The sequence below is a fragment of the Herpailurus yagouaroundi genome, unplaced genomic scaffold (assembly GCF_014898765.1).
Source record: "Herpailurus yagouaroundi ecotype Mexico unplaced genomic scaffold, PumYag 28, whole genome shotgun sequence".
NCBI lineage: Eukaryota > Metazoa > Chordata > Mammalia > Carnivora > Felidae > Herpailurus > Herpailurus yagouaroundi.
In genome coordinates this window covers 123,663,048-123,672,540 of record NW_024412376.1, presented here as the reverse complement: position 1 = coordinate 123,672,540, position 9,493 = coordinate 123,663,048, and the positions used below count along the sequence as shown (strand labels likewise).

Genomic DNA, 9,493 nt, shown 5'->3' with positions numbered 1-9,493 from the left:
ACCCAGGAGCCTGGGGCTCGTCCTCCCCGGGGACGCAAGGCGCTCCACTCCAGCTAGGTGGCGAAACGCGGGGTCGGTGCCGAAGATGGGGGCGGGGAGGGTGCCGGAGGGCCCGCCTCTGGACCCGCCCCCCGGGCTGAACCACGCTCTGGGTTCCTCCTTTTTGGGCGTCTCAAAATAGGAGGCCCACGGGTTAGCCGGGGATAGCGAGGGAGGCGCTAGCGTGGCGCTATAGCTGGGAAAGGAGCCGCAGGCATGGAGGTGGGGAAATTTGAACTTTTATTTTTATTAGGAAATTACTAAGGATAGGCTCTACAGGTAGATGTAACATTTACAGTCGTTCTTAAAATAATATGTGACTGTGGATAAATTTAGCGGGAGTAAGGGAGACCCCCACTCCCACCCCAGTCCGGGGTGGTGACTGGCAGGGAGATGCCCTGAGGTGCAAGTTTGAGAAGCGCTCTGTGTACGTGGGTGCTTCTTTCTGGAAACGGGAGCTCCCGCCTGGCTGGCTGGGCTCAGGGTCCGGCTCTAGGACACGCCCTCGGCCTGTCCTCCGCTTGGAGCCAACCCTACCCCACCTCCCCAGTGCAGGTGGGCAGAGGACCGGGGACAGCCCCTAGTCAACCTCCTGGATCAGGAAAGTCTGAATCTCGTATCTGGGCCCCCATGGAAAACACTGAAATCTTGGGGGATAAAAAGCCACAAGCAGAACTTGAGGGAAGTTGTCGTGAAAGCCATGGTCTGTACTTTGGCTCCAGGATAAACGGTACTGATGGCTCAAAGGGCCCTAGAAATTCTTTTCCTGGGCCGATTTAGAGGTTATTGCTTATAATTTTGGTGGGACAACTTAAACAAACAAACAAACGAACAACAACAACAAAAAAAACAAACCATTTGCTTTCAGTTTCATAGGAAACGAAGTTAAATACACTTTAGTTATGAAGGTTTTTCTCTACATCAAGCAATTCTTTGTGACACTAGCTGGGAGACCTACAATTTCACTTGATTTGAACACTGTCAGTGTGGACAGAGTGTCAGATAAGGGCTCAGACCCTCAAGACTGCTCCCACCCTACTTCAGGTGTCAATTGCAAGTAGTAGGTGACCAACAACTTCTGTCCAATTTGGCTACAGATTGGAGATTCCCACCATCTTCCTTGGGTTTGATTATTTGCTAGAACAGTTCACAGAACTCAAGGGAAAACTTACTTATGTTTACCAACTTACTAAAGGATATGATAAAGGATACAGATAAACAACCAGATGAAGAAGTACATAGAGGGAGGACTGGGAGGGTGCTGACCTCAGGAGAGTCTGTTCCCAGGGAGTCGGGGTGCATCATCTTCTCTGGAAGCTCTCCAAACCCCATGCTATTGGCATTTTTATGGAGGCTTCTTCATGTAGGCACAATCAATTATCATCAATTCCTTCTCTGGAGAAGGTGGGGGGGTGGGCAGACCCAAAATTTCCAAGCTTCTAATTATGGCTTCATCTTTCTGGGGACCCCCCCCCTCATCCAGGAGCCATGTAGGAGCCTATTAAGCATCGCCTCCATAGAAAAAAAATGCTTCGGGGCGCCTGGGTGGCACAGTCGGTTAAGTGTCCGACTTCAGCCAGGTCACGATCTCACGGTCCGTGAGTTCGAGCCCCGCGTCAGGCTCTGGGCTGATGGCTCAGAGCCTGGAGCCTGTTTCCAATTCTGTGTCTCCCTCTCTCTCTGCCCCTCCCCCGTTCACGCTCTGTCTCTCTGTGTCCCAAAAATAAATAAACGTTGAAAAAAAAAATTAAAAAAAAAGAAAAAAAAAAGAAAAAAAATGCTTCTAACGCTCTTAACATTAAGAATTGAAAGGGGTTTTATGAGCCCTGTATCAGGAATGGTTCCTCATTGTCGTGAGGATAAACTCCTAACTCTCATTAGATTTTAAAGACTCTTTTTAGTTAGCCTCACTCCTTCCACTTTCTTCTTTAGCCTCACATCTTTTTACCCTCCCTGCCTCTCCATCTCCTGCCACACCGCCTTCCCAATGGCTCTTGTTAAAATACTCTGATTTCTTCTAGGTACACAAATGCATCTGTAATCACTCAGGCTGAAATGTCTTTGGCCTTCTTTTCCCTGGCTGGCTTCTACTGTTCCATCAGGTCTCTGACTAGATGATTTTGTCCAGGGTAGTTTCCCCTCCACAGGTTCTTATAACCACACTGTAACCTCACCACAGCACCTATCATACAGTATTGTAATTGCCCATTTCCCCCTATTTCACCACCAGACTAAGCTATTAACCTGTGCCCAAAAGGAAGCTGCAAATGTAAAGAACCTGGCCCTAGGGGCACCTGGGCGGCTCAGTCAGTTGAGCATCCTACTTTGGCTCAGGCCATGCTCTCATAGATGGTGAGTTGGAGCTCCCTCTCTCTCTCTCTGCCCCTCCCCTATGCATGCTCTGTCTGTCTGTCTGTCTGTCTCTCTCAAAAACAAATAAACATTAAAAAATAAATTAAGAAGTAAAAAATAAATAAATAAATAAATAAATAACCCGAGCCTGGTTCCAATCCCAGTTCCTGACTTTATGAGTTGTGTGTACTTCAGCAAGTTTCTTAACCTGTCTGGGTCTTAGTTTCCTATCTGTAAAGAAAGAGGATCACTATAAAGATTACTAAGACAAGGCATGTAAAGCATTTGTATGTAGCTAAGCGATTTGTAGATGCTCACTAAATAGTAGTTATAAACGGTAACAATTCTGCCCCAAAGTGTCTTCCCTAGACTGAACTCCTCTCAAAAGAGTTCTTATCACCATCAAGTGGAGAGAGGAAGAAAAAACTATAATTTCCCTGACCTCCAAAATACTCGTTAGCTGTATATACTTGAGGAGGTTATTTGGTCTTTCAGTCCTCAGTTTCTCGATCTGAACTTGCATAAGTAGTATCATCATAGGATAGACATGAAAGTATTTTGAACAGATATAGCATTAAAAAAAATTTTTTTTAATGTTTATTTTTGAGAGACAGACAGAGTGCAAATGGGGGAGGGGCAGAGAGAGACAGAGACATACAATCTGAAGCAGGCTTCAGGCTCTGAGCTGTCAGCACAGAGCACAACATGGGACCTGAACTCACAGACTGTGAGATCATGACCTGAGCCGAAGCCAGAAGCTGTAAAACAGCAAACTCTCACTTTTAGCTATGACTCTTATCATTTTCCTTCCTGCATTCTTTTTACTAGATAAGACAATGAAAACTACTCGGCAATGAAAAAGAATGAAATCTCACCATATGCAACAACATGGATAGAATTAGAGTGTCTTACTAAACAAAATAAGTCAGAGAAAGACAAATATCATATGATTTGGCTTATATGTGGAATTTAAGAAACACAACAGATGAACATAGGGGAAGGGAAACAAAAATAAGATAAAAACAGAGAGGGCAGCAAACCATAAAAGAATAATACAGAAAATAAACTGAGGGTTGCTGGAGGGGAGATGGATAGGGGATGGGCTAAATGGGTGATGGGCATTAAGGGGGGCACTTGTTGGGATGAGCACTGTGTGTTGCATGCAAGTGATGAATCACTGTGTTCTGCTGAAACCAATATTACACCATATGTGAACTAACTTGGATTTAAATAAATAAATTTTTAAAAATGAAAATGTATATACCACAACTGTTTGTGAAGTGGTAGATGTTCGACTGATGAATGGGTAAAGAAGATGGGGTATATATAATGGAATATTACTCAGCGATCAAAAAGATTGAACTCATGCCATTTGCAACAATATGGATGAAACTAGAGTGTATTATGCTAAGCAAAATGATTTCACTCATATGTAGAATTTAAGATACAAAACAGATGGGGTGCCTGGGTGGCTCAGTTGGTTAAGCAGCCGACTTTGGCTCAGGTCATGATATTGTGGTTCATGGGCTTGAGCCCCATGCCGGGCTCTGTGCTGACAGCTCAGAACCTAGAGCCTGCTTCGAATTCTGTGTCTCCCTCTCTCTCTGCCCCTCCCCCACTTGCACTCTATCTCTCTCTGTCTCTCAAAAATGAATAAAAAATTTAACAACAACAAAAAAGATACAAAACAGATGAACATAAGGGAAGGAAAGCAAAAATAAGATAAAGACAGAGAGGGAGACTAACCGTAAGAGACTCTTAAATACAGAGAACAAACTGAAGGTTGTTGGTGGGGTGTTGGGTTGGGGAAGTGCTAAAGGGGTGAGGGACATTAAGGAGGACACTGGTTGGGATGAACACTGGGTGTTATATGTAAGTGATGAATCACTAAATTCTATTCCTGAAATTATTAATACACTATATGTTAACTAACTTCGATTTAAATTTAAAAAAAGAAGTTATAGTAATTCCAACCGAGTTTTAATCCATCTAAAGCCCTATATTGCCTGCTACAGATAAGTTCATGAATATGAAATATTCATATTTTAAACACATTATCGAATATTGCTATTTAAATAATATTGAGAATTTTTTATTAATTTTTAAATGTTTACTTATTTTTAAAATACAATTTATTGTCAACTTGGCTTACATACAACACCCAGTGCTCATCCCAACAAGTGCCCTCCTCAATGCCCATCACCCATTTTCCCTTTCCCCCACCTCCCCATCCACCCTCAGTTTGTCCTCTGTATTTAAGAGTCTCTTCTGGTTTGCCTCCCTCCCTCTCTATTTGTAACTATTTTTTTTCCCCTTCCCTTTCCCCATGGACTTCTGTTAAGTTTCTCAAGATCCACATATAAGTGAAAACATATGCTATCTATCCTCTGAGAACTTTTTCTAAATTAATGAATATTTATTTTGGAAAATTTCAATCTTTATATACTGAGTTTTCCATAACAAACTTTTGTCCAAACAATAAATGGCCTAAGCAGTACAATTAAATTGTTTCTTTAAAAATAACCACTCATTTCACCACATTTTTTGGTTTCAGATATTAGTAATTTTGAAAGAACCAAAATTATTTTTCAAGTATTGACTATTGTCAAAAATATCTGTTTAAAATTTAACTTTGTTAATTAAAAAGAAATCCTTTTTCTAATGAGAACTAGAACTAGATTCAACTGATACAAGTTTCCTTTTTAATGAAAAAAAATCACAACATTTCTTTGGAGTAGCAAAACAAAGAATAGAATATTTCCAAAGAAAAAATTCCCAGAAAATAGGATCAAATAAAATAAGGGTAAATTAAAAAAGAAGAAGAAGAAGAAGAAGAAGAAGAAGAAGAAGAAGAAGAAGAAGAGATGGATGTTAACTAAACTTATTACGATAATCATTTCCAATAAATACTTGTATCAAATCATTATGTTATACACCTTAAACTAATACAATGCTATATGTCAATTATATATCAATAAACTGGAAGAAATGGAAAAAAAACAGAGAAGACAAGAAAAGTTGTAAAACAAGATTTTGGGAACTTCACACTTTCTGCCTTCACCTACCAAGATAGTAGTGACATAAGCCAAACAAGTGAGCAGCAAGTATAGGAAGGCTCAATAGTCAAGAAAATTCTATATCCTGCACAACACAGCCTTGGATAATAGAGATTAGATTTATTTTTTACAATTTATCATCCACCTTAGACAAACTATTAGAAGTAGAAAATACATTAGCATTCTGGAGGAAAAGAGCAAGTTGAGCAAACATGTATCTAATTTTTTAAGTTTATTTATTTATTTTGAGAGAGAGTGAAGCAGAGAAAGGGAGAGAGAGAGAATTCCAAGAAGGCTCTGTGCTGTCAGCTCAGAGCCTGACTCAAGGCTCAATCCCTTGAACCATGAGATCATGACATGAGCCAAAATCAAGAGTCAGACACTTAACCAACTGAGCCACCCAGGAGCTCCAACACATATCTAATTTTACTAATTTCTATAAAAGCAGTAGTGAAAAGAGTGAAAAGCTTGTTTTAAAACACACAGGATAAAAAGAATGAGAGAGAAAACACTGCAAACAAGATATGAGAAGCAGGTAGAGAACAGTGAATGAGTGGTAATTGATTCAGAGTTGACTTATACCTAAATACTAACCCTGCAGAGAGGAAACTCAGAAGCAATCCAGTTCCACTACAGAATCCTAGAAAGATCTAGAATTAGTAGCACTATCTACCTCTGAAAGCAGGGGCAAACATAGAGCTACTGAAGGACTGACTAATGTCTATTTAAGAAGGAGTTAGATCCTGAGGCACCTGGGTGGCTCAGTTGGTTAAGTGTCTGACTCTTCGTTTCTGCTCAGGTCATGATCTCCTGGTTCGTGAGTTCGAGCTCTGTGTCCAACTCTGTGTTGACAGTGGGGAGCCTGCTTGGGATTCTCTCTCTCTCCTTCTTTCTCTGCCACTCCCCTGCTTGAGCATGCACTCTTCGTGCTCTCTCTCTCTCTCTCTCAAAATAAATAAAAAGAAGCGGTTAGATCCTCAGATCACTCCCTCCCACTCTGCACAGCAGATTCAATGTTCCTCCACCACCCCTTCCAAATACTAGAAGTTTACTCTCTGGAGATAAAAAAAAAAAAAAACAGCGTTTCTGAACTAGGCAACATTAAGCACAGATGAGGACTGTAGTATTGTACTGAAACCAGAGCTACTAATAGAAAATTCATATACTGAATATTGTACTCCACACACCCCTGTCCAATCTCTTTTTTTTTTTTTTAAATGAGCACTGGAATGAAGTGAGCCAGGGCTATACCTTTCAACCAGGGAATTCGAAAATATTTCGTTAGCAAATATGAGTAGTCCAAATCAATATATCTAAAGATAACCACAAAATTTCCCTCACAAGTCACCTTTCAGTGAATCCCATAGTCAAAAGCCCAGAGCTCCCATCAGTTCAGAGCTCTCAAATATGAGCAGATGCCCAAGGATCACCAGATATCTAAAAGAAAGCCCATAGCATAAGAATCAGTCTAAAACAAAGAAAGGGAGACAACTTGGAGAAGTAGGACCATGTAGGCAAAATAATGCCTTAAATAATTATTAATGTTGGGTGCCCAGGTGGCTCAGTCGGTTAAGTGTCCCACTGTTGGTTTTGGCGCAGGTCATGATCTCACGGTTTGTCAGCACATCAGGCTCTGTGCTGACAGTGTGGAGCCTGTTTGGCATTCTCACTCTCTCTCTCTCTGCCTCTCCCCTGATCTCTCTCTGTATCTCTCTCTAAAAAGTAAATTAAAAAATTTTAAATAATTTATGTACTCAGACAGATAGTGAAAGTTATTTTACCCATAAAAAAAGAATAGGATACTATCCAACTTCAAGACTTACTATAAAGTTATAATAATCAAGACAATATGGTACTGGCATAAGAATAAATAGATCGATGAAACAAGACAGAGAGCCCAGAAATAGACCCCCATATAGACAATCAACTGATTTTTTACAAAGAAGCAAAGATAATACAGTGGAACAATGATAGTCTCTTCAACAAATGGTGCTAGAACAACTGGACATTCACATGCAAAAAAAAAAAAAAAAGGAATCTAGATACAGACCTTACACCCTTCACAAAAATTAATTCAAAATTTGATCATAGGCTTAAATGTAAAAGACAAAACTGTGAAACTCCTAGAAGATAACATCGGAGAAAACCCAGATGACCTTGAGTAAGGAGAGGCTTTTTTAGGTATATCACCAAAGACATAATCCATGAAAGAAATAATTGATAAGCTGGACTTCATTAAAATTAAAAACTTCTGCTCTGTGAAAGACAGAATCAAGAGAAAGAAAAGTCAGGCCACAGACTGTGACAAAAATATTTGCAAAAGACACATCTCATGGGTTGCTTGGGTGGTGCAGTTGGCTAAGCATCTGAGTCTTGATTTCAGCTCAGGTCATCGTCTCACGGTTCATGAGTTCAAGCTCCACATCAGGTTCTGTTCTGATGATGTGGAGCTTGCTTGCAATTCTGTCTCTCCTTCTCTCTGCCCTTCCCCCGCTGTGTGGGGGAAAATACTGTGAAATACTGAAAAACAGTGAAATACAGTGAAAATACTGTATATGATATTATGATGATGGATATATGTCATTACATATTTGTTCTGACCAACAGAATGCACCACAGCCAGAGTGAATTCTAAGGTAACCTATGGACTTTAGGTGATTATGATGTGTCCATGCAGGGCCGCCTTCGGTGAAAAAGAAAAAAAGGTATCACTGTGGTGAGAAGTATTGATAACGAGAAAAGCTATGCATGTGTGGGGGCAGGAGTTATATGGGAAATGTCTGTACCTCCCTCCCATTTTTGTTGTAGACCTAAAACTCCTCTAAAAAATAAAATCTTTTATTTTTTTTTAAATATTTATTTTTGAGAGCAAAAGAGAGAGAGCATGAGTGGGGGAGGGGCAGAGAGAGAGGGAGGACAGAGGATCTGAAGTGGGCTCTGCACTGAGAGTGGAAAGCCCGATATGGGGCTCAAACTCACGAACTGTGAGATCGTGACCTGAGTTATAGTCGGATAATTAACCAACTGAGCCACCCAGGTGCCCCCAAAGTAAACTATTTTTAAAAAGAAATCTTTAAAAAAAAAAAAAAAGAATAAAGGGCACCTGGGTAGCTCAGTTGGTTGAGCTTCAACTCTTGATTTTGGCTCAGGTCATGATCCTAGGGTCATGGGATTGAGCCCTGCCTCAGGCTCTGTGATGAGCATGGAGCCTGCTTAAGACTCTCTGTCTGTCTGTCTCTCTCTCTCTCTGTCTCTCTCTCTCTGTCTCTCTCCCTCATCCTCCCTCCCCTGCTCACATGTTCTATCAAAAAATTAAACTAAATTACATTTAAAAAGAAAAGAATAAGATGTTCTTTTAAAAAAGGAACATTCAGGGGCACCTGGGTGGCTCAGCTGGTTAAGTGGCTGACTTTACCTCAGGTCATGATCTCATGGTACATGGGTTTGAGCCCCGTGTCGGGCTCTGTGCTGACGGCTGAGAACCTAGAGCCTGCTTCTCATTCTGTGTGTCTCTCTCTCTCTGCCCCTCCTCCACTTGTGTTCTGTCTCTCAAAAATAAGTAAACATTAAAAATTTTTTTCTTAAGGAACATTCAGAAAAATCAAAAGTTCTTGGAAATTACATGTGTAAGAGTAGAAATTAAAACTCAATACAAGTGTTAGGAGATAAAGAAACCTTCTACAGAGTATAAAGCAAAAACACATAGAGTGCTCCCTTCAGCAACACATGTATTAAATGTGTTTATAGGTAAATACAGGGAAGATCAGCATGGCCCCTCACAAGGACAACACACAAATTTATGAAGCATTCCAAATAATAATAGTAACAGTAACAACATCAACAACAACAACTACAAGTACTGGTGAAGAGGTGGAGAAATTGGAACATGGGTGCACAGCTGGTAGAAATTTAAAATGGTGCAGCCACTATGGAAAATAGTCTGGCATTTCCTCAAAAAATTAAACACAGAGTTACCATATGATCCAGCAATTCCACCTCTGGGTATATATCCAAAAGATTTGAAAGCAAAGACTCAAACAGGTGTT

The 9,493-nt window shown here is 40.5% G+C and overlaps 1 pseudogene; it reads left to right on the top strand.

The window, feature by feature from the left end:
- Positions 1-9,169: 9,169 nt before the first annotated feature.
- On the top strand, positions 9,170-9,266 carry LOC121040391 (uncharacterized; annotated as a pseudogene).
- The last annotated feature ends 227 nt before the right edge of the window (positions 9,267-9,493 follow it).